This window comes from Eleginops maclovinus, chromosome 7 (assembly GCF_036324505.1).
Source record: "Eleginops maclovinus isolate JMC-PN-2008 ecotype Puerto Natales chromosome 7, JC_Emac_rtc_rv5, whole genome shotgun sequence".
NCBI classification, from domain to species: domain Eukaryota; kingdom Metazoa; phylum Chordata; class Actinopteri; order Perciformes; family Eleginopidae; genus Eleginops; species Eleginops maclovinus.
The window spans coordinates 17,298,963-17,326,112 of NC_086355.1; positions in this window are offsets into that span (position 1 = coordinate 17,298,963).

Below are 27,150 nucleotides of genomic sequence, written 5' to 3' on the forward strand. Positions count from 1 at the left end.
ATAGGAGAAGGATTTGGAAGGGGAGGTAGCAACAACAGCAAAAAGAGTTGACATGAGCTGCCTTGGACATCTGTATATATTTGATTTCATGTCAGCTGGTATGCAAAGAGCTGATGAATAAGCCAATAACAATGAAGAATTTGATAAAAGCCAACTATCTAAATGTCATGTTCTTATTTAGAATAAAATGTGTGGTATGTTATCGTCATTTTTTAAATAACATAATTAATTATGTATTCTCATCACATTATCCTTATTACCAGGGAGGTATTTAGCCAGCATACTCTTTCTTAAAAGTGACATATTATGCACATTTTCCAGGTAATACTCATTTATTCTTGGGTTTTTACCCTTCACTTAAAACACTGAGTGCCTGTCTCTTAAAGACCCCTTTCCAAAAAAATGTACCCTGCTCTGATTGGTCAATGTTTTCAGATCCTTTTACAGCAGTTTAAAGCCACAATGTTGGAATTCAGACTGTGTACATTTCTCCATCAATTAAGCGTTTTGATACTGCATGGTATTTACAGCATATAGCACCTAGACCTGGTTTATAACTAAATGAGGCATGCAGTCTCTCTTCACACCATATGGGACCTTTAAAGGATGTAGTCTGTAGTCAGATTCATAAAAGTTAAGGTTTAGCTATACAGAAACATTTCAAATCACAAAAGTATTTTAGTTTTCGGCCAATTTAAACCAGGGTGAATTGACAGTGTCTGCGTTTTTCCTTATACCCGTAATAATGTGACTTAACAGAAATTATTTATATTAAAGATGCCAAATAATCTGTGGTTGTCAGTGATGGTTACCACCTGTCAGGCAGATGACAGCCCAGAAATGATTCTAATAGATGCCAATGACTTTTTTGGATTTGTTTTTAATCAGCACCAGAGTACACAGGGTCCCCTGGAAGGATGCTAATCTTTTTTTTTTTTTTTTTTTTTGATATAATCGGCACTGTTGCATATAACAGCTCTGTGTGACAGATTAAATAGGAGGTATTGAGTCCTTGGTCCTGGGCAGGAGTGCTGAAAGAAAAGTGCCAATTTAATTTTCAGGCTGTGTGCAAGCATATGGCCACTGACATTCATTACTGACAGCGTGTCATTAGAAGGCCAATTTTCCCCACTTTAGGAAACTTTCAAGTGCACTCTGCAATACAGGCTTTTTATCCACACCACAGGAACATTGACAGGTATTGGACTTAAAAGGTATACCTGGGAGAAATGTTCTAAGTTAAATATGTGTCTTAATGTAAAGCTGTACTAAATGTGCAATATTAAATACAAATCAGGGGATTGCAATATATATTGTAATAGTAATTCAGTGCCCTATGAGGCCAGAGTAGCCATCAACACACATGGTTTTTCCAGAGGTTGGATGATACATTTCTATGAAACACAATTAAATAATGTATGAAATGCATCAAAATAAAACATAATATCTTTCTGTGCTTCATTAACTGAAAGTGAAAAGTTCAAACTCTTGAACCATCTGTCAAACAGAAGTGTTTGAGAGAGGACATCTAAAAATATAAGAAAACAAAAAATGAATACAACATTCATGAAATGTTCAAAAATAATTTGATAAATATAGGAACACTTTTTAACAATTAATAAGCATAGAAAATCTATTCATACCTTTGTTGATTTTTTTGGAAATGATATTAAAATAGTTATTGGATTTGGAAAAAATATATGTTGTATTTTTAAGAGTTTAAAAGGTTGAACAATAAAAAACGAATTATGCTAATGGTAATAAAGCCTCTTTGCTTAAGGATGCTGTTATACATGTTTAGTGTAATGGTATAGTTATTGAGAAATATTATGTTCTCTGTTTCTGCACTGCAGTTGTGCAAAGGGAATTGAGATGTTGTCGTATTTATTAGCCACACTTTGTGATGTGGGTTATATATCTTTACTAAAACTCTCACTTTTTGCAAGACTTTCCTTTCAGTCCTATTTTTGTTAACAGAGCCGAATGTATTAATGTGAGCTATTATCTCCAATCTTTTTGTTATTTTCATAAATTTGGACTGCTGTCACACATTGAATAATGGCTTTCTTTAGTGCCTCTGTTGACACACTTTTGCAATATGGGACACCAGGTTGGAGATATGGAGCCTCCAAACATTCACACATCAAACTTGTAATTACCACAATGAAGCTGAGGTAAATATTTTTTCTCATCCGGCAGCTTGCGCACACATTAGATCATATGTGATGTGGATGTACGATAAGTCTCTTCATTGTGGTTAATTATAAGCTACTGCAGTGTTTGAAAGGATCATTGAAAAAGATTTTGGGACCCAATGTTTTTCGTACCATTTGCAAATGACCCCCCTTGTCTGGATGCTAGCACCTCTTTGATGGCATTCAAATGGATTACAAGGGACTAGTCTTCACATGGCACTGTGTCAAAAGCCTTCATGTAAGAGCGAAGTCCTCTAACAACAACTGGGGGATTTACAAAAACAGCTTCACGGGTCTCAGTGGAGGTCATTACAATCGGGATGAGCGGCGTCCCCTTATGGTTTGAAGAGCATACATTGATATAGGAACAGAAGAAAGTGGGGACAAGAAATATGAGTGTGTAGAGAGCAAGCCAAGAAGGACGACGGCTTTAACTGGAGCGTTGAGAGCATCGGGGAAAGGAACAAACGTTTGTGGTTGGTTGATGGAGCAATTAAAACGAATTTCTGAGAAAGCGACACAGCTGTGAATACTCATCTGCTCACATGATCTGGTACAGTAAGTGGAACTGATGCCCCTCACTAAATCAGCAAGTAGCTTTTATTGAACACAAACACCATAATAGTTTATTGATATACTGTTGCCTAGTATTAATGTGCTGCAGTTTGCAAGAGCTATATGGGTCAGCCACTGTATGTACTTGCGATAACATTTCTTTAATGTTACCGTTTAACTTATCAAAAACCATGTAAAGGTCAAAACATTTGAGTGATCATAGACACAGACCTGGAGTTCATCAGCGTTAAGACAATTACAAAGTCAGCCTACTATCAGCCTAAGAATATTTCATAGAATAGAATCGGAGGATGAAACCCTCTTTATTTGTCACATACATGCACACAGCAGAGCACACACAGTGAAATTAGTCCTCTGTATTTAACTCATCCTAGGAGCAGTGGGCAGCTATTGTGCAGCGCCTGGCGAGCAACGGGGAGGGGGGATTGGAGGTGTCCGGTGCCTTGCTCAAGGGCACCACAGCAGGGCCTAGGAGGTGAACTGGGACCTCTCCAAGTAGCAATCCACTTTCCATATTTCAAGTCTGTTTGGGGACTTGAACCAGCGACCCTACGTTTCCCAGTCCAAGCCCCTACTTACTGAGCCACTGCTGTTACATCAGTTTCTGTCTGAAAGACACGGTAAAATAACAGTTTCTATTTCCAATCTCTACAGTGACGTCTCCGGCTTTTGCCTGAACATTTGAAATATCTCCAACTTGAGGCGCTCGGAGTTGCAGGACAAAATAGGGCAAGTGCTCAGCAAAAAAGACGCTGGGTGCAGAGCTTTTATTTGAGGCAGCCGCACGCAACGGTATTTGCTCTCTCCTCATTACAAACAAATGGGAAAAAAAGAATATGGCATAAAAAAGGCACTATGTGGACACAGGCCCTAATGCATGCAACTCTGCCTAAGTTAGTTAAAGTCCTGCTTCTCCATGGTGAGTAAAATTTACCTTGAAAATTCTGCTCTGAGCCTCAACACACGGCTGCATGACCTGCAAGGTCATTTAAAAATGTATCTGATTTAAGACATAACACCCTTGTTCTAAAAATGAGGTATATTGCTTTCATTATGTTGTTTCCGTATTGGATATATACAGTGAAAATGGCTTTGAACTACAGAGCATTTCCAATGGGTATTGAATGATCTGAGTGTCATCACTGCTTAATCTTTGTCATCTTTCAAAGTAATATCCCAAAAGATAACCCCACACGGGTTGTATGAATTTGCATGTGATAATTGGTTTGCAGCGATGAATGTGGAAGGTAATTGACAGTAACCAAGCTTTCAGACTTCCCACCAACTCTGGGACCACACACAAATAAATAGATTGATGGCAGAGTCATCTGATGTGACTCAAGGTGAGCTTTCCACTTCACAGTTATAGCATAATGCATGTATGTGTTGAGATGCAGCCATAATGCTATCTGTGTGTGTCAGACACCGATTCCCTGCTGAGGCCTTAATTGCATCTCTCGCTAATCCCGTCGCCTGTCAGGGCTGCTGCTGCCGACGGCCCTGTACAGAGGATAATCGCCAGGCTGATTGGGCAAAACAGGTCCCACCTGTCTCCCTTCTGCTGCAGTTTGAACAGGTTGATGAACATGCGTTGTGTTGCAAGAATCTTAAACGTCCCCTATTGTACTCTTTTTCAAAAATATATTATAGGTATCAGATATATGCAAAACACTTCTCTGAAGTGATATAGTAAAAGCCCTATTTGATAAGAAATAGAGTTAATATATCAATATTTTGCGTGGGAAATACACTAGTAACCTTACCTTAGTTTTTTCTATCTGAAAAAATATCTCCAACACTTTCAAAACAAAGTGAGGCCCATGACTGCATTCCTTTACAGCTACATGAAAAAAGACATAATCAGATTATTGACACAGCTTTACAAATTATGAGTTTCCAGTTCTTCATGGCCTGATTTTTTACGTAATCCACCTATATTTCTCTTGTATTTATTGGCTAAGACTCCCGAGGAAGTGATCAGTTTGTATTTCTGTTATATTGGCATACTTACAGTGGGGCAAAAAAGTATTTAGTCAGCCACCAATTGTGCAAGTTCTCCCATTTAAAAAGATGAGAGAGGCCTGTAATTTTTATCATAGGTATACCTCAACTATGAGAGACAAAATGAGAAAACAAAATCCAGGAAATCACATTGTAGGATTTTTAATGAATTAATTGGTAAATTCCTCGGTAAAATAAGTATTTGGTCACCTACAAACAAGCAAGATTTCTGGCTCTCACAGACCTGTAACTTCTTCTTTAAGAGGCTCCTCTGTCCTCCACTCGTTACCTGTATTAATGGCACCTTCTTGAACTCGTTATCAGTATAAAAGACACCTGTCCACAACCTCAAACAGTCATACTCCAAACTCCACTATGGCCAAGACCAAAGAGCTGTCAAAGGAGACCAGAGACAAAATTGTAGACCTGCACCAGGCTGGGAAAACTGAATCTGCAATAGGTAAGCAGCCTGGTGTGAAGAAATCAACTGTGGCAGCAATTATTACAAAATGGAAGACATACAAGACCACTGCTAATCTCCCTCGATCTGGGGCTCCACGCAAGATCTCACCCCGTGGGGTCAAAGTTATCACAAGAACGGTGAGCAAAAATGCCAGAACCACACGGGGGGACCTAGTGAATGACCTGCAGAGAGCTGGGACCAAAGTAACAGAGGCTACCATCAGTAACACACTACGCCGCCAGGGACTTCAATCCTGCAGTTCCAGACGTGTCCCCCTGCTTAAGCCAGTACATGTCCAGGCCCGTCTGAAGTTTGCTAGAGGGCATTTGGATGATCCAGAAGAGGATTGGGAGAATGTCATATGGTCAGATGAAACCAAAATAGAACTTTTTGGTAAAAACTCAACTCGTCGTGTTTGGAGGAGAAAGAATGCAGAGTTGCATCCAAAGAACACCATACCTACTGTGAAGCATGGGGGTGGAAACATCATGCTTTGGGGCTGTTTTTCTGCAAAGGGACCAGGACGACTGATCTGTGTAAAGGAAAGAATGAATGGGGCCATGTATCGTGAGATTTTGAGTGAAAACCTCCTTCCATCAGCAAGGGCACTGAAGATGAAGCGTGGCTGGGTCTTTCAGCATGACAATGATCCCAAACACACCGCCAGGGCAACGAAGGAGTGGCTTCGTAAGAAGCATTTCAAGGTCCTGGAGTGGCCTAGCCAGTGTCCAGATCTCAACCCCATAGAAAATCTTTGGAGGGAGTTGAAAGTCCGTGTTGACCAGCGACAGCCCCAAAACATCACTGCTTTAGAGGAGATCTGCATGGAGAAATGGGCCAAAATACCAGCAACAGTGTGTGAAAACCTTGTGAAGACTTACAGAAAACGTTTGACCTCTGTCATTGCCAACAAAGGGTATATAACAAAGTATTGAGATGAACTTTTGTTATTGACCAAATACTTATTTTCCACAATCATTTGAAAATAAATTCATTAAAAATCCTACAATGTGATTTTCTGGATTTTCTTTTCTCATTCTGTCTCTCATAGTTGAAGTGTACCTATGATGAAAATTACAGGCCTCTCTCATCTTTTTAAATGGGAGAACTTGCACAATTGGTGGCTGACTAAATACTTTTTTGCCCCACTGTAGATACGTTCAACGATTACTAAGTTAATTAGCAATTGTAATGGAATATATTTTTAAAGTAAACTATTTTAACCCTGTCCATCACTAAGATAAGATAATAAAAAAACTGTTTAAAGAACATCAAAATACAGTATGTTACAACATCGATGAAATTACCCCATAGTAAAATTAGCTATTGACAAGACTGTTTTGACAGTTGGAGAAACAGGTTATCTGATTTCAGGTTTTTTTCTTTTGTTATTACGTTTTATTGAGTTTATTGTGGAATACAAAACCCATCAACTTAACTGAGTTGTGCGTGGTTAGTGAGAGAAGATCGATGTGAGAATTTTCCCTCTAACAACTTCTCTCGATGCTGTCAGACACTTTTGTTTAGAGGGAGGAGGGTGCAGAGTTTATACTCCTTTTCTGAGGCTGTTCATAGGAACGGGTTGATTCATTTGGTTTCTGCTTGGTTTGGCTCAAAGCTATGTCTACGGAGAGAGTTAATGTACTTCTGTTGTCAGAGTTTCTAACAAAAAGTGTTGTTTTCTTTTTTTTTGTTACTTTAACTTGACCTTTAGAGCAGAGATTCCAACTTTTCAATTTAGTTTTGAGCGAGATACGGTATCAGTGAACTCAGTTTATGAGTAGACCTTACCCACCACAGGGGTTTCGAGTCATCTCTCAACTCCCAGGACAATTGTTCCTATAAATACAAAAGCAGCCAAATTCACAGTTTCAAAGCATTTATAGACAATGCAACGGTCAAAGATAAATACAAATTATTAACCAGCATATCTAACATCCTTTAGACACATCACAGCATGACTGATGCTGAATTATCCCCCTGAGCCATCTGCTATCTCTGACTGTTCAAGATTATTTGGAGACTATGTCTTGGGGTTTAGGACAGTCACAGATAATCCCTTGGGACCATAATAAAAAAGAAACGTTAGCTTGGCCTTCTATCAAGATTTGTTCCACTCCTGCCTCAACTTCAATCTGTTTTCCCATTCCATAATGCACCTATCGTTATTTCTGTAATTGTGGTTATCTATAAAATCAAGCCCCTTACTTTTATCAATAATAACCATTATTTTTACTTATACTTAACTCTTTTCCTAGATATCACAAGACCCATTTTAATGGACCTGATATCTTCTCCAACAACCAGAGGATATCAGGAGAGGCTCCATTTGTATTGTCTCATGTGTTACTTGATCTCAGAACTGTTAACAAAACTCTGGTCACAGAGTGGGCCAATGTCCTTCGAGATTAACCTTTGATTACTCCACATGCACTCTTCATAAGCTATTTCCGAAGACTAATGTTCCTAAACATGACATGACTTATCTTGGGGATTCCAGTTCTAATAGAAGTACTACATCAAGGAGTTGTTGGCCTTATTCCCCTGACTTAGAAATAGTAGAGACTGATTTTTATCAGAGATCTAAACACCTGCTCAGGTTTTATTTGACCTTTTATCATCCATCTGGACCTGCTTCTCTTTGCATTGTCTTGGATTACTGTGAAGAGCAAACCCTGGCACGGTAAACACTCAACCTGGAAATTGTCAACCTCCTCACTATATTGATGACACTCTACGGTGAGTTTTACCCTTGGGTGTCTTTACACCTGCAGGAGATTTCTATTATCAAATCTGCGGGCAACACCAAAGAACAAACATTTTTTACACCTCACCTGGAACCCAGGAGACTTTCTCTCAGCCCTCTCTGCTGCCTATGTCCCGAACAGGAGCTCCGTGCTTGGGACTCATCCAACTGCTACCAGGGAAAATTGCCAGCATCTGGTCCGTGTCTTGACCCTGTCAGGATAAAAATGGCAAACAGATACTTAATGTTTTATTTTTTACGTTTCAGCTGAAGACAAAGTCCCACAGATTATTTTAAACCATCTGGATGTTACCACAACAAATGTCCAGTGGGATCAAATAGCATATCTGAACAACAGGAGCTGTGAGAATAGGAATTCATCCTTCTGTTGCTAAAATTTTACTTCCACGGCCCTGACTTTGTTGTGGAAATAGCTTTTCTATGTGTTAACATGATAACTACTTTTCACAGATCTGCAGTCAAGGACTCTGCACAATTCTCAGCCCATGACTGTATACTCATGTTCCCACATCAACCACGTTGCAATGAATCATGGTGTTCAAGGTGAAGGAATCATAAATGCAGGTGCTGCTTGTGAACTGTTGTTGGTCCTGCATTGCAATACAAAAAAGCAGGTCATTCCTCTGAGCACTGTGGATTCAGAGGGCTTTTGAAGAAGGTTGAGCTCCACATTCACAGCAGCATGAAGAATGGTATGTTTATAAAAACAGATGTTGACATGCTGGAATATGACCGTGGAGTGTTATATTGGTGTGACTGATACGGCTTCATTTTTAGTATTAAGGTAAAAACTCTGTGTATCCAAGAATATGCACAACATAGCAATATGTATTATCACCAGTATTATATATTGCAATATATGTTATTATTTTCTAAATAAAAACACATTAACAAAAGCAATGTAGCATACATACGTATTTCTATTAGATGATAAAGGCATATGATGAGGTTTGAAGAATTAAAAGCAGTCTTTATTTGACCAGAACGGAGTGCAGAATACAAATTGGATATCAACGTCTTTTAGATGCAGTATATTCAAGATTGCCACTTTGCCTTGGCAAGTAAGATAGGTTGAAGTGACGTAAAAAATGGTTTGGCTAATAAGTAAGTAAGTAAGTCATGTCTCCAAAATGTATTGGCCAATACAATATGTTGTGTGTGGATGTCACAAGAAAGAGAGGTACATAAAAAGCATCATTGTTGCATTCACTGCTTCTACTGCAGGGCATCACTAGAGCTTGTTTGGTTGTTTGCTACACCCTTCCTATTTCAGCTCTCTATGGTGATTTGTGCCACTGACTGGCAGTTTAATGATATCTGTATTACCTTGCTGTGGAGCCAACAGTAGGACCTAATGTTTGTGTTCCTCCTTTTTCAATTTCCTATTGTGAATTTCATGGACACAGGTATTTCTGCTTCTGTGTGGACTGTCTCAAGCTATTCTACTCCAACAACATCTTGACATTTGGAAAAGAACCATTAAAGAAACAAGTGTGAGACTTTTAGTGTTAGTCTGCAAATACCCTGCCATTGAAAGTAATCAAACAAGATGAGATCTGCAAGAATGGGAGAAAATATGTTCTGTCAAATCTACAGTCAAAAGGTGGCTATTTTGGGAAATAGATCCGTTTCCTTGCTTGCTGAGACCATAGGGCAGATTGTTACCACACATAATGGAATCAATATTCTCATATTCTTTCAAGAAATATGCTTTTTTCCCCAACATTTTAAAGCTTGATGTAATGGTATTGCGAATGTGACTTGAACAAGGGTCATTGCTGAAGGGATAACGCTCACCTTCATCAATAGAGCACCTTATGACGATACAACGAACATGTTTGACCTTACCGTCCATCTTGACAAAGTGTTACAACCTTACAGTTTGAAAAAAAAATCTAAAGTAGACGCTGTTGAAACAGAGAGCCCAGTGAAATTCAAGCTAGTTACTTATGATTGTGACAAATTGCCTTCAGAGAGGTCTTGGTCTCTGCACATTGCTCTATATATAAAGGAGCAGCAGGTCAATACAGACCATGACCTTGTGGTCTCCGATTAATGGTTTGTTCAAAGATCATGAGTCAAAGTGCAAGCAAACACCTCAGAACGGTGACAGATCAAAGCCAGAAAATCAGTTTTTATTCAGCCGTGAGCATTGTGTAAAATATATGCACATTTTTAAGACTTTAAACTATTTGTTTTGTAGATGGTATGCATTATTTGATGGCTTTTATCAGACCCTTAGTTTGGACCCATAAGTCCACTATAGGGTCCTTGGAGTCGGAAATGATGTTATTCTTATTCAATTCGGCCCCAAAGGACAAAAGCCAAACCACATTAGATTTCCCAATCGAGTCCCAATAAAAGTGAGCTGTAGCATTTTTACAATATTTTGTCCCCAACCGCTGGATATCAAGAGGTTTAAACTAAATATAACACAGCAGCATCAGAAAAAATGATAAACAGCCTTTGAGGCAGAATTGAAGGTAAGTTATACGCTGTTGTATTAGCTAGGTGTCCCCTAGTAATCGAGTGTAAGAAGGTATTCAGTGTTGTTATTGTTATTATTCAGAATATCTCAACTGATGGTTTTTCAAGATTATGAATGCCATTGTATTAAATAAACTACAACCTTGAAGTTGTTTTCCACTTATTGTTTTGAAGGTTAATTGAAAATCTTTATTTTTAGTTTGCCTACAAAGGGTTATCTGCTTTTACAGTCAACTGTCTGAATCTTTGTCTTACAAGTATCTTGCTCCATTGCAAGTTCACAGCAGGACTTCGCCAGGGGCTACCGTTATCTGGATGACAATTTAGTGTTAAGTAGCCTGTATTTGCTGTGCACAAGTGCCATCTTTTGTGTCTGCTATCAAAGCCTTCAAAGTCTACAAAGAATAAAGACAGAACAACATTTTCCCAGAAGCTTAGTGTGAGTTCTCGCAGTTAAGATCGTATTAAAACATTGAAAAAACATCTTGGTGGTACAAAATAAATAATCAAACACATTTCATCATGATAACGGATCAGAAATACTCCTCACAACTCAAAGCAATCTCTAAAAACAGAACCACCAGAGAGGAGGGATTTTGGGGATATCTGACCCAAATGTCAAACATGTCCTTGTGTAGTATCTTTAGTAGCAATCATGTATATTCTTAGGTGCACTTGGCATCTTTTTATACATAAGTGGCTATCATTCCTTTCGCATATCTATTCAGCCAGGTTGTCAGTCTTCATAAATAGTTTCTTCAGTGTATCTCCAGAGAAGCTGCTCATGCTGCTTGATTGACACTCTAAAATGAGCAGCAAAAGCTTTGTGGTTTCACTGTCAATGTTAATGTTAACGGCAGGTCTTATGCACCACTAAGTGCAGACATCAAGCGAAGTGAGGCAAAGATAGATCGATCTACAAATTTTGATGAAAGTGACAGTAAACTTCAGAGACGCAGCGACATTATTTACCTCATCACTGAAGCAAACAAGAGGAGTCTGTCTGAAGCTTCCCACACTTGAGTTAGCATTCGGATGGATGCAATACGGTCAAATCAAGCCTCTTTAATAAGCAGTGTTGGGTGTAACCTGTTATAAAAGTAACAGAGTTCCAATACTGTATTACTTTTTGCTGTAACGCAGTAAAATAATACATACCTATGACGTTTCGGTAATATTGTCCAACACATTCTGAACTGAAATTAAATGGTGTTTTGTTTTTTTAAGAATTTACCAACATCGCGAGACACCGGAGAAACAATTGTGCGGGTAGAATAGTAAGCCTATTCACTATTGGTTAAGATGGCTGCAGAAATTCTACTTTTGCGCGATGGATGTTCTCACATTATTTTCACTTGATTAGAGAAAAAGATACAAACATAATAGTCAAGTGCATTTATGTTCGTTACCAAACGAATCGTCTAAATCAAGAAATAGCAGTAGCAACTTAAAGAAACACCTGGAGCAGTGACACGCTAATGCTAAGTTATTCGAGAGAGCTGCAGACACAAGTGTGATCAAGCCAAAGCAACAGAAGTTAACTTTCTCTGGGTCTGCCATGATGCTTGAACCCTGAGAAGTTAAGAGACTCAGGGCAGAGTTGGTTTTTGAAGATATATTGCCTCTGCCATCTCTGGAATCGGCAGCTTTTAGTAAGCTTGTCAGCTAAATCCCTGTTAACACCACCAATGACAAGGTAAGCTAACGTTGCCATAGAGAGGTAATGTTACCGGTAGCCTATCCAAATATTTAAGTAACTCAAAAGTAATGCAACATCAGTATCAGTTCAGAGACAGTAATAATGTAATGTAACGTATTACTTTAAAAAGACAGTAATAAGTAATATGTACTGTATTACATTTTGGAAGTAACTTGCCCAGCAATGGTAATAAAGTTAGAATATAATGAAGCAGCATTTTGAGCACATTGAGTCCTACAATATTTCAATGTATGGCTGCTGGTGTCTACTAAGTGTTTACAGATGCTGCACTCATTTCAATGAAACAGAATATGAAGAAAGAAAGCAATATTAGCCACCTACATCTTGAGCCAGTTAGGTCTCGACACCTGTCATAATACAAAAAAGCTGAAATACAAACCTGTAATAAACCACAACAGCATTGCTATAAATATTCTGGTTGTAATTAGGCTTTGATCTTTCAGAAAAGGGGATGTGGCACCTTACACACATCTGACCGCTTTCACCATATGACTGTGAGAAAAGGTGACCTCTCTGGGGAAGCACCGAGAGAAAAGAGTGGATCTTATTTTTTCTTTCCATTTTCTGCATGAGTGGATCTGAGTGCAGGCTTTGGTCTGCTTTTGTCTCCTCTCTCTGCTGTTTCTCTCATCTGCTACCTGCCTTACGCTTGACATTTCTTATCCATCTAGGTCAGTCTCCATAGGACAGAAGGAAAGAAACAAGAGAAAACACCAGGGCAACGAACAGAAACAACTATTTAGGCAACCTGTGATGTTGTGTAGCGGTGCAGGCAAGGATGGTGCTAATTGCCTCAACTCAGAGGACAATCCTGCTTCAATGTATTACCTCTCCACCATAAACCCCTGTGTTGGTTAATTAGGAATTGAAGGATCATGTTTTTGTTTTTTGAAGAAAAAATAAATGAAATACAGCAACACAGAGAGGCTTTTTGATTACACAGAGGTGTCTTTTAATAGAATAGGAACTGAAACACGGACCATATCAAATGTGATTAGCAGCATGTTCCATGAGAGTTGGCTAGTAGAGAAAAATACCTGTTTTGGAACTAATGGAAGGAGGCTTTTTGAATTTTAAGTGTCTGGGAGGAAAAACATTTCAACAGGGAGAGGGGAGTGTGGAGATCAGATCAGTTCTACACTCTTTCAATCATCCAGCTGTGAAGTCAAACACCAGTGCCTAGAGATAGAGTCATTGTAAGATAAATAAAGCTAGATGCAGCGGTCTGCCCTCCTGAACCAGACACGAGGAAGAGTAGCTGGGCGTCTCTCTCTGTCATCTGTCGTAGGGCCGAAGCTCAGCATAGAAACTATCAGGAAGATGATGTGTCTCCAGAGACAAAGATGCCTGGGGAAAGAGTCAGCTCTTAATCATCTGAGACCTACTTCGCTGGCATTTTTCTCTTCGGTGCGCTTTAGCTTATGCACACACACTGCATCTCCCTCTAATGCTATTTGCATACTTGCAAATCCTCACAAAATGCAATCCTGTGCTCCCATTTACTTTGGACTTCAAAACAATGCCTTCTTTTAACTGAGAGTGTTAGTTATTTCCTTTCAGGGCTTGGCAAAAGCTGTTATTATAGCATAATAGCTTTCCGAAAGGGCCACGTTGCTAATTAGAGACTTGGACTCAAACATGGCTCATCTCTTCAAATAGAGTCTGGCACGCATGAGTGGAGAATGACAGAGGGAATCCATCTCGGTGGTCTCCCACCTCCATTAGGTGTGTATATGGGAGAAGGAGTTGGCCACTGTGGGCTATTTCAGCCTGGGCTGCAGAGGGCAGCCAGGAGGATGATCATTTGTTACCAAACAGTCAAGAGAATCCCCACCGCACCGAGACAGGAGGTGAGGTGGTATGACCTCAGGCACATCTGACAGACACCAACTGTGAGAGAAATTAGATGTGATACAATCAATAAGGAGCATGTGTGAACTTGTCGAGTGCACCATAACATACTGAAAATGGGAATCTGTCTAGTTTGTTTATCCTTATTCCAATTAAGCTGAATTTGATTTCTGTAATAATGCTCTTACCAAACATGTTTATCTGTGTATTTGTCAGAGTTCATTGCATTTTCTCAAGATGTTGCTAGTCCCAGGCTTCTCCAACAATGCAACATAAACACACCTCAGACATAAAACGATAAATAAGTGCAACTAGAAACAGAAATAAAACAAAAATAATGCTGCAAGAGAACATTGCAAGTGACACAATGTGCAAGTACTTGCAGAAATAGGTCAACTATTTACATCTCACATAGAATAAGACAATAAAAGCAACATTTAAATTTAAATTAAATGTATGTCTAATTTACTATGCCATTCAAAATTGTTTTACTCGTCAAATAGTTTACACATTTTTATATTCATATTTTATTTTTTCACTCTTTTACTTCTGTTTTATATTCTATTTTGAGATGTTTATATTCTATAATAGTTTATTTTCTGCTCTTTTATTATTTCTAATTATGTACAAATTGTTTTAAATGCCACAGCAACGAAAACATTTTCCTAATTTGGGATATTTTAAGTATATCTTGTCTTATCTTAAATAATGCTCAGTGGAATTATACACTTTACCATGTGCTGTCACTTGTATTCCTATTGGTGTTACTTAGCATTTACTGTGTCATCTGGCAAAAGCTCTAACATTTCATTAGGCATTTATTCACATAGTAGGAAAGCGCAGGTGTTACTGATGACAGTAACAATGTCTGTGTTCTATTTAACCGTCCTACTAATAATTGCCATGCAGAACACCAGAGCCCTGACACTGAAGCAGCTAAATGGAACGCAGCCATTGTTCATTTTATTATTTACACCTGTGCTTTTCCTACTGTGACATACAGCATCTATCACATTTCAAATAATTCCCTATAGTTAAATCAATGTGGATACATCTGGCCAGATATAAGTTCTGTAACATCTCATAATTTCCATTATTAATACATTTAAAATCATTTAACTTAAAAGTTGTTTTTGTTAATAAACAATCATTAATAATGTGTACTTTTTGTCACTGTATGTGTAATGTGAAATCCTTATATGAATTATATGTTGTATCATAACTAATAGGACATGATGATGATTAGGATTACATTCTTAAAATCCTCTTTAACAATTTATTTCTGGATGAATTATAACATCTAATATATTTGTTATTTATGAACAAGTTATAGATGTAATAATGTATAGCTAGTGATATATAAACATTACTATTTTACATGGACCAAAAAACTATTATTAAGTAATGAAAAAAGATTACACATTTCCATAAATTGTTCATAAATATTTTATGAACAATTTCTTTAAGGTTCATAAGTAATCTGCTTATCGATAACAAATACTTGTGCAACGATAAACTGTAACATCATTATAAAAATACTCATATTTGGTTAAGATTATGAATAATAATTAAATTGTTTCTTAAAATCTCTTTCAATATTTACTCATTTAATTGATATAAGATGAGTTAACTATCAATGTACAATTTATAATGAATAACTATCCCAAACGATTTGTGACTTTTAAATATATTTTCACACCCACACATATAAAGCTTACTGTATTTAGTGAATGTGCATTTCTTTTTCGTTACATTTATGTCAGTGGTCCATTTTGTCCAAGAAAATATGTTTTCAAGGCCATCTCCTTCAAGTATTGAATGAACTTCAATGTAAAGATCTGTTCACATTCATGTTTTAGTTTCCACTGTGTTGGCCTATTGGGGGCAGTAAGCAACCAGAAACAGATGTTACTCAGTTATAAGAGGCAAGGATAAGTATAGGGCAACCAGTCACCAGTCTCTCACACACAGACAAGAAAAATCACTACCATGACAGAAAAAAAAAAATCTGCATTACTTGTCAGTTTTAGGACTCAATTAATAATGCCTGAGATGAAGCCGCTCTCAAATGCTAACTTGTTAGGTAAACAATCATTGGTACTAAATGAAGGGAAAAGCTGCTTTCATTTCGCTTGCTTGAGAAAACAAGAGGATCCAATAAAGGCTCAGGACACAAGGTAGAACTGCAATTAATATTCCTGTGGTGAGAAGTGGGCTTCATTTTATCCTGGTCACAAGGATCTCACGCCATTTCAAACAAGTCAGATAATTACCTATTTAGATTTCCCCCTGACAGTCTTTCTACTGTGACAGTGTGGAAACAATAGTGAGAGAGAGAGAGAAAGGGCAATCGTAAACTCAGGAGAAATTAATATGCCATTGTTTAACACGTGTAAGAGATGACTGTCTGTCTTCACAGAGGTGTTTAGGTGCCTATGTAGTGCCGAAATTAAATGTTAAGCCTGCCAGCATTTTGGAGGACATTTGTTCTGGTACTAAAAGTCGTCAAGCAGGTGTACTTTGATGAGTCGAGAGCAAGTAAGGCCAATTGTATGTTGATTGCTGATTCATCTAAATCAGTGGTAAAAGAGGGGACATTTGTTTGCAGTACAGAGGGCTATTTATCAACGGTGATTGATATCCAGCAACACTTGACTGCCTCAGGCTGGACTCATCCATCCGGTGCCAATCACAGAGCTTTGCCAGAGAAATTCACACTGCCTTCAGCACTCAAGCTTTGATGCTATACCAGTCCAGTCTCATTCCTGAGACTTCAACCTTTTAGAGAGTTGATATAGTTGTGTCCCCTAAAGCTAAAGCTAAACGTATATATTTATGGACACTGAAACCGGACTTGGACTTGAATGAGTTCAATCGAAATAGGAATAGAGACTCCTCATATATCCAATTCCGCTTTACTGTGATAAAAAAATACCCAAAACATTATGTAATATGTCCTGTTAGCTGGATGCCATGCTCTCTTCCTAGTAAGGTCTTGTTTTTCCGCCAGTTTTTCTTTTAATTCCTTGAAATCCAACAATGGTCCCAAGTTCTTAAAGTTATTTAACAGTATTTGCTATTTATAAATGAGTTTCTATGATATACAGAAGTGCTATGTTCATTTATACTTGATATGTATGACTAACTCAAACTCGACTTCAAAATACAGTGGGGCAAAAAAGTATTTAGTCAGCCACCAATTGTGCAAGTTCTCCCATTTAAAAAGATGAGAGAGGCCTGTCATTTTTATCATAGGTATACCTCAACTATGAGAGACAAAATGAGAAAAAAAAATCCAGGAAATCACATTGTAGGATTTGTAATGAATTAATTGGTAAATTCCTCGGTAAAATAAGTATTTGGTCACCTACAAACAAGCAAGATGTCTGGCTCTCACAGACCTGTAACTTCTTCTTTAAGAGGCTCTCTGTCCTCCACTCGTTACCTGTATTAATGGCACCTTTTTGAACTCGTTATCAGTATAAAAGACACCTGTCCACAACCTCAAACAGTCATACTCCAAACTCCACTATGGCCAAGACCAAAGAGCTGTCAAAGGAGACCAGAGACAAAATTGTAGACCTGCACCAGGCTGGGAAAACTGAATCTGCAATAGGTAAGCAGCTTGGTGTGAAGAAATCAACTGTGGGAGCAATTATTAGAAAATGGAAGACATACAAGACCACTGCTAATCTCCCTCGATCTGGGGCACCACGCAAGATCTCACCCCGTGGGGTCAAAATGATCACAAGAATGGTGAGCAAAAATCCCAGAACCACACGGGGGGACCTAGTGAATGACCTGCAGAGAGCTGGGACCAAAGTAACAGAGGCTACCATCAGTAACACACTACGCCGCCAGGGACTTAAATCCTGCAGTTCCAGACGTGTCCCCCTGCTTAAGCCAGTACATGTCCAGGCCCGTCTGAAGTTTGCTAGAGGGCATTTGGATGATCCAGAAGAGGATTGGGAGAATGTCATATGGTCAGATGAAACCAAAATAGAACTTTTTGGTCAAAACTCAACTCGTCGTGTTTGGAGGAGTAAGAATGCAGAGTTGCATCCAAAGAACACCATACCTACTGTGAAGCATGGGGGTGGAAACATCATGCTTTGGGGCTGCTTTTCTGCAAAGGGACCAGGGCGACTGATCCGTGTAAAGGAAAGAAGGAATGGGGCCATGTATCGTGAGATTTTGAGTGAAAACATCCTTCCATCAGCAAGGGCACTGAAGATGAAGCGTGGCTGGGTCTTTCAGCATGACAATGATCCCAACACACCGCCAGGGCAACGAAGGAGTGGCTTCGTAAGAAGCATTTCAAGGTCCTGGAGTGGCCTAGCCAGTCTCCAGATCTCAACCCCATAGAAAATCTTTGGAGGGAGTTGAAAGTCCGTGTTGCCCAGCGACAGCCCCAAAACATCACTGCTTTAGAGGAGATCTGCATGGAGGAATGGGCCAAAATACCAGCAACAGTGTGTGAAAACCTTGTGAAGACTTACAGAAAACGTTTGACCTCTGTCATTGCCAACAAAGGGTATATAACAAAGTATTGAGATGAACTTTTGTTATTGACCAAATACTTATTTTCCACAATAATTGGAAAATAAATTCTTTAAATGTGATTTCCTGGATTTTTGTTTCTCATTTTGTCTCTCATAGTTGAGGTATACCTATGATGAAAATTACAGGCCTCTCTCTCATCTTTTTAAATGGGAGAACTTGCACAATTGGTGGCTGACTAAATACTTTTTTGCCCCACTGTATATATATATGACTGAATCAAACTACATAAGCACCTTTTATAGAACAGTGCACATGAAGGCGGGGTCTAATTTATTGATATTTAAACATACACTTAGTAGCAGCTTATTGTGGTTATTGAATTGTAGATTTTCTGTCCCAATTCAAATCCTTAATGGATAAGCATATTGTAAATTATTCTATAAAGCTAGTGCAGCTATACTGCATGCTTATGGGTTTGTAATATGGCCAAGAATGTTTCCAGGGAACCATTTTTACAAATCAGCTCATAATTATAATCAAACACAGTCGAGTCGAGGCCAGCCACGTCAACAAAACAACATGATTACCATGAAATACTACACAAAGACTGGCTGTGTTGGTTGCCATGAGCCAATACATTTAAAAGAAAATTATGACTCTTTTGAGACTCAATCTATGTGCTCTGTTCTCCTATTTTTAGCTGATCCGGTCTTTTGTGTTTAAGTGTTTAAGGGCCAGGTAAGTATGCGGTACACATTTGCACATGTACAGAACATTTAAAGTAGTTGCTCCGGAGTTTTGGTGGAGCTATTATTTATTTTTCAATCTGTTATACTACATTAGCAGTTCGCCTTTTTTTTCATTTTTTTATTTTGTATCAGGCAAGTCACCTGAATATCATATATACTTTTCTTTCACCGGTGCCAAACACTTATATCTCACAGTAAGCAAAAGCTTAAGTGTCACCTCTTTAAAAAACTCCCCGTATCTCGTTATTTCAAAATGTGGTTATTGACTTTGCATTGTGTAAGTATATAAGCATATATTCTAAAAATAAACAAAGCTAATATTCTAAGTAACTTTATTTTTGACAATTAAAATGAAGGCAATGTTACATAAAGACAGCTGGATACCGACTTAACTTGGACCATATGCAAGCCTGCTTGTTACATTGATTAGAGCTTAGAGTAAGAAGGGATTACATCTCCAGAGGACTCCTGTATCGATTTGGGCCTTCATAGTGTGCGTAGTTAATGACTGAGACATTTTAGTTTTTCAGTAGAATGGAATACAGGCAGTTTACAAAATACATTTGAAAAGTTATTGCACTGACTTGTGGATGATTCATATTGTTATTCAGTTTCTGATCTACAGCATGCTCATTAAATACAAACTTTGTTTTCATTTTGTTTTCATAGAAAAAGGCTGTTGAGCTGTTTGGATGGCCTACAAGACATCACACCTTAATAAAATAGTACATATACTGTAAATGTCAAAAATAATAAGCCATTGTGCAGTAATGCAGTCTTACGAGTCCATAATGTAGCAGCAATCTCCAAATTATTCTAAACAACTCTTAAAGCAAAGAGTTTACAATGAAGCTTTAATACAACAAATGCAAAGCACAATATTTTCCCTGGCTCAGATCAGAGTCACAGCTTATTCATGTATGGTTATATTGAGGAAAATATGGTGCACATGCAGGTTCGGTGCTGTTTTGTGTTATTTTTATCTTCTCTAATCTGATCATCTCTATCATGAAGACAATGGGGTGTGGATAAAAGCTCAGGTGCTACAAAACAATGCATTAACAAGTCCAGAATGCCCAAGAATACTTAAATCTATGCAAATAAATGTGTTTATCATATTCCTTGAGAAAGGAATGACAGTAAGTACAATATAACGTCAAAACCTTTTCAAACATGGATATTGCCATCTCTTAAATATCATACAGACAATGAAAAATGCACATTCTAAAAATGGGAAAAGATTATTACAAGCACAACATTCTCTTTATATTCCCATAAACTGATCACATTAGAGAAATGTGCAATAATACAGTGAATCACCTTCGTCAATTAATGTTAGCTCTCTGCTCATTGATGGATGGCATTGATATTCAGAATAGATCTCTTAAACATCACCAAATGCACTATACATATAGAGCTTTATCAGGTCTTTACGACCCCTGTGCTTTACTTACTATGATTCATTCAACCATTCACACATAGCAGTACCACTTGCTCTAGGGAACTAATACTGATACACACTTATACACCATTTGCCATTGGGAGCAACTCAGGGTTCAGTATCTTGCCAAAGGATACATCGACATGTTGACTGCACAGGCTGGTATCGTACCCACAACCTTCTGGTTGAAGGACGGCCGCACTCCATCACAGCAACAGTCGCCCTATTAACAGTAAATCTGATATAATAAAGCTTGGAAATTATAAAATACAGTCTTTCCATAGTCTATTGACCTTGGATTCTTTTTGTTAGTTTCAAGTTTTGACAAGAGAACTGTAAAGGTCATATAATAAAGTTAAAAAAGCTTTAGGCATCTGAGTTGGAGAGACAGCCATTCTGCTAACGAGACTCTGACTGTTGTTTTCTGATGTGTGATTGATTCATAGCTTTTTAATGCATACATTCAACATTGAACACATCATGTTTGCATGATGCATGTTCAGAAGCTGTATATCTAGCCTTCGGGCTAAAGAGAGGACTTACAGACAAAGACATGAATTATAGGTAAATGAGGGGAACTGGTTGCCAGGGGACCTGTGACAAAACACTTCTCATATGTGATTAAATCTCCAGGCAGTGGCAATTTCAGGCAAAAATGTCCAAGGCAGAGTGGAGTGGGCAGTAGCCGCTTAAGTAGTAGTTCATTTTACAACAAAAGTCTCAAATGAACAAGCAGCAAGAAAGAAAGTATGCAATAAATGTTTCATCTTTGGTGGATAATTGTAAATCATAATGCCCAGAGACAGGAGCAACGAGAACAGGATTTGATTGAAGAAGATATATATTTTATGGCTCAGTAGCATCGAGGAAATTAAATCTGATGCCATTTATGCCAAGTTAGTTCAGTGTGACGATGCTCCCCTCTCGTCTTCATCTTTCTTTAAAATTCGCAAATTGCTTATAGGAATATGATTCAATAATCCAAAATAGATATGGAGCTCTTAATTCTTTAATTAGAAAGATTGTTTGCCTATTGTGGACACTAGCAAAATATAGATTTCTATTCAAATGCACATTTTGTGACTTGGAAAGTGATTCAACAACTCCATATGGTGGCAAATGAGCTTCTGCACCTTCAATTTGTTGTTTATTTCTTTGATATTATTGAAGAATACTAAGAATAGCATTTGAAGAAGAGTTATTACATAAAAGGCTTCTTTCTGCCCTGGTGCCTTTTCAAAATTCTGCTCTGACTGTGTTCTCTGTCTATGGTTAGCCGCCAGCCTTTTATGATGTCTGAATACTTGTATCGTAATCTAAGTACCTTTAGACCATCACATGTAGGACGAATTAGTTTTATTAAAAAAGGTGAATATTTTTTTTTTAAGTCATTTTGGATATCTTCCAAAAGAGCTGTAGTTTCTAATCATATACATTCCATTCAGTTACTTTATGTTATCATGGTCGGACCATGAATCCACCTACAAATAAAACCATCTGCAGTCATTAAAACCTTGTAGTAACAAAGCTGTGTCACACAATCAGTTGTGGATCATGAATAAAACTAGCATGCGACATCTGCCCAATTCTACATCTGCTAACACTTTAATGGTAATGGTTCGATTCAATTCCACTTTTTATGAGTTACATCACACTGTGCCTCAAAGTCAATGGGACACAACTGCTCAGATGGAGAGTCGTTTCAGGTAATGGCACATTCACAACACCTACAGTTCTCCTCTAGCGTCCTTGGCAGGACATCTGTTTACTCCTGGATCAGTATTGCATGACTATACATAATAGCAGTCTAATCAACATTATGTTTAAGCAAATACGGATTAATTTAATCAGATATGTCATAAGAGGAGGAACTTTCAAGGTCCACCAGCCAGCTTTGCCATTATGATATCAGCTTATTTCTATGGACTTTCTGTACAGCTGTCCTGCATAAGGCCGTTACTGACAATTTACTTCCTGAGTAAATTGAATTTCACTTTTCGTACAAAAGGCTACGTTCCTCTGTGTAGATTATAATGACAGATCACTTCTTTTTATTGCAGTGCAGATTAATTTAAACTACATACTATCTGTGAAACACCTTGGCTCATAGATCTTTTGCAGTGTCTGCTGAAATTAGGCATTATGCATGACTTTGAAGTCCTGATGATATCTCTCTATTATTTTGCATACTGTGCAGTACACCTGGCATGAACTCTTTCTGTGAATATTAAAATATCGTTCCATTTAAGTGAGCTGGGAGAGGCTTCTTTAATAAATATTTAATTGTTTTGACTACTCTGTAAAAGAAAAACTAGAAAAATGGTGTATTAGACAGTTAGAACGTTATGCTTTAAAGTCTATAAGAACAGATGCTGGCCATTTCCTAACATTACTACTACCTTAATGTAAAATTATATTTTTAATGTCCTGGCACATAACTTTATGATGGTATAGCTCAAGAACCACAGTATTAGACGGACCCTAATAGAGGTAAGTTTTACTCTTTAATCGAAAAACACTAAGATAGAATTGTATCTTCAATCATATATTGGGTGATTTAGAAAGTGTATCAGGTTCCCTGCAGCAGAAAAAAATGAGCAATTTCGTTTTATTCAAATAGAAAGATCATTAATGGCTAATGACCCAGGAATTATGGACAGTGGCTTTTTAATAGCTCCACTGGGGATGAATAAAGTCACTGAGTTGAAATGAAACTGGTTAATACTCAGGCAACAGAAAATGGTATTTGATAGATGTTGCAGCCCCCAGTGGCAGATGGTGTGGATATTGACAGGCAGGCCAGAAAGAAAAGAGACATCATTACTGCTCCAAGTCTACGGTTTTCTCATCTATTCTTCTGAAATTATGCTGCAAATTGGAAATTTAAATACTAATGAACACAGTCAAAAGATTTAAGGATCCATTTTCCCAGGAATAAGCTTAGAACCTCCTCCTCAGGTACTGAATACTGTGGTGAATATTGAAGTGTGACACTTGCTCCCAAGTGCTGAAAAAATGGTATTAATCAGGGCTTAAGGAATCTATTTCAATTGTATTGCGTTCATGATCTTGTGTCTCAAGCTTCATTGTATTGTGTTTCTTCACACTAAAAACAGGCGGTTATATTAAAGTCTTGGACCTTTTTAAATAAAGGATGTATTGCCTTTATTTACAAAGGTAATCAGATTTTTTTGTGAGGAAACATCTGTGTGATTTTTTATCTAATGACAATACAACAATATGTATTAACACTTTGAAAAGGTTCTGTTGATTGAATTGTATATTACCATAATATGAAACCCCCTCAATAATTCAGAAGTGCTCTGTAGTCAAACAAAAGTAAAAATGGATGGTTTGGCAAATTAGTTTAACTCCATGTCATATTTTGTGTCTCAGAAATGGATGAAATACTGACATGTTAAGTACAAATCCTATTCGGAAAGAATTTAAAATTTGGGGGGGCTTTTACTTATTAGAACAGTTTAGAGTTTCACTTTTCAATTTCTGGAGAATTCTTAATAGATCTCAGAGAGAATGGGCCTCCTGTCAACGCAGTGTGGGGTGGAAACAGTATTGATACTGGCTCCCAGTCGAGAGAGCAGGAGTCAGGCAGCAGTGTGGTTATGTACTGATTGAGAGCGGAGACAGCTGTTGATAGCTCATCAAAGGGTGAGGTTCCTTCCTACCATCCAGGCACTCTGGGGAATGAGCTTCTTCCGCTGGGACTTCTCCCTGGAGGACGCGGCTGTATTTTTACTTTTTAATCTCGCTTGGGTGGGATGAGAATGAGCCACATCCCTGCATTTGAACTTCATTCCCCTTTAAATTAAGTGATAGTGAAAAGCAGCCTATAGATCACCACCATCTCCGAACATACCGAATATATCACAGCAGTCATTCAATATTTCCATTCCTTCTATCTGTTGCTGTTTATGAGCAGGAACTACGACAGACAGAAAGTGGATTTAGGAGCATAAGAAGTGCCATAAAGAAATGACTTATTTTGACCTTCATCATAGGAATTTAAGAAAGACAAGTACCTTGCAAAACCTCTCCTTGTGCATATCTAATCTTGTGGGGCCAGCCATAACCAGTCTGCCGGTGGACAAGTGGCAGGCAGCAGGCTTACATTGAAACTGTGATTTCTGAATTACACTGTTTCTTGTACTGTCTTTTTAATGTAGAGGAAGTAAAGAAACCGTAACTGGGGATGTATTTGCTGTTTGAGGTGCTATATATCACTCATCAGCTTTAAGACATGAAGAAACGTTCATTTCCGCTTCAGTCTAATGTATTATCTTTGCCGGAAAGTGGGCGTGTCCGTCATTTTGGCCGGAAGTGAGGTTAGTGCCCTCATACTATATTATTCTAGAAAAAGCCCTGTAATGCATTTAATACAGTGTGTGACTTTAACAATGGCAACTATTTTTATTTTCCTATTTTGAGGAGGGATTGTGTCAGACTGTCGGATGTGTGTGTGTGTGGGTGGGGGGAGTTCCATAGTTTTGGAGCAGTGCAGCGAAAAGCCCACGCACCCATGGTGACTAGGCGTGGGGTGGGGACGGTTAGCAAGCGAGCAGATGAAGAGCGTAGGGAACGAGAGAGGTTGTACTCCTGAAGGAGGTCAGCCAGATAGGTGGGGGGCCACGTTGTCAAGGGCTTTGAATGTGAGCATGAGGTGTTTGTAGTCTATCTGGTATTTTACAGGGAGCCTGTGCAGTTGGATGAGGATGGGGGTTATGTGTTCAGAGGATTTGATGCAGGTGATCATCCGGGCAGCAGAGTTCTGATGATTTGGAGTTTATTGAGGAGTTTTGATGGGAAGGCCTAAGAGGATGGTATTACAACGTCAATGCAGGATGTTAGAAATGCATGAACCAGGTCTTCAGTGCTGGAAATACTATCTATATTCCATTTTCTTTCACCAACAGTCATTCAACCTATCTATATTCTACCTCATTATATCTGAGCGAAAGATGTACCTACCGCCACCAACGATGAAAACTACTACTAATGTGTGTGTTACACTTTTAAGAATGACGCTGTGGCCGATCCTTTGTGTAGCACATTGAATTTTATTCCTGTAGGAACAGTAACAGAAACACATGGATATCAGTCAACAGCGTCTGTGTCGCTCTGCATTACTCGTACCGTCTGATGTCTCACTCTTATTAGTGACTGGCGTCAGCTATTGATACCTTATGCACACAGCGCCTCCTGCTACCAGGTACTCCAACCATGTAAAATGTAGCCAGACCAGCTAGATAATTAATGAAATCACACAGAAAATATCAATCAAGTCATTTTAACCTGTTGTAAAGTCCATAGCTGTTTGGACATTTTTGATGTCTCTGCAAACACTCAGTGCCACATGTGCATGTTTTGAAAGCAGATATAATGTTGTACAGAGTGATAGCAGAAGAAGTTACAGCCACTCTCAACTGGAAGATTAAGAGCTCCCTGCAACAGGCTGCACACCTTCAACTCATCAGCAAGATAACAAACTGCCTTTACTGAGAGCACACTGTGAGCAGCATGACAACAGATTGTTGTTGTTTATGTCATGATCGAAAAATGCCAATTATTAACTAACTTTTGAACAAAACAACACTGCACTGCATACAGATCCCGCAGCTGCTTTAGTATTTTTCACAAAGTAGCTGCTCCATGGGAGGAGTGTTTGCTACCAAGAGGATTCTTGGACCTACGTATTAAACTACACTTGTTGTTTCCACTAATCTTCTTTGGAATACATTTGTTTTACAAAAAAAAAAAAAGGGGGAGCAATGAGAGCAAAGGTCACTCCAAAAACAATGAGCTGAAAGTAGCTAACATTTTCTCAAGAGCTGTAGATATAGGTACAATTATTTATGGGTCTACTTTTCAACATAGACAAATGAATGTGTTTCATTAATATGGAAATATTAAATATATACTTACAGAATGTAATACTTATTAAGGACTGTATGTATGTAAATTCCACCAATCCTGTGTGAAAATCCTAGCCATATTCTTTGTAAAAGATTGTCATGAGTTGACCTTTTAGGGAAAACGGGCATTATTCTTTAGTCTAAATGTATTGTTGACAATTTCTTCTTTATTGGAAACCAAGCTGTTTGTATAACATTAATATTGGTGTTATAAAAGTTCCATAGTCTCATGCAGGGACATTTGAGTGCTTTTGCTATTATTATATCTGATCCTAAACTCAATCTTAAATATGTTTCATAATTCATGTGCAGCAACTCTGCAAGTTGGCAATAAAAGTAATGATCACTAAGTGCTGTTTTGAGAGCTACATTCTGACTTATTCTACATTCTCAGGCTGTGAAATTGTCTTTTAGATTTATGGGTGAACCAGAAAAAAGGGAGGGAAATTATGTCAAATTTATTAAAG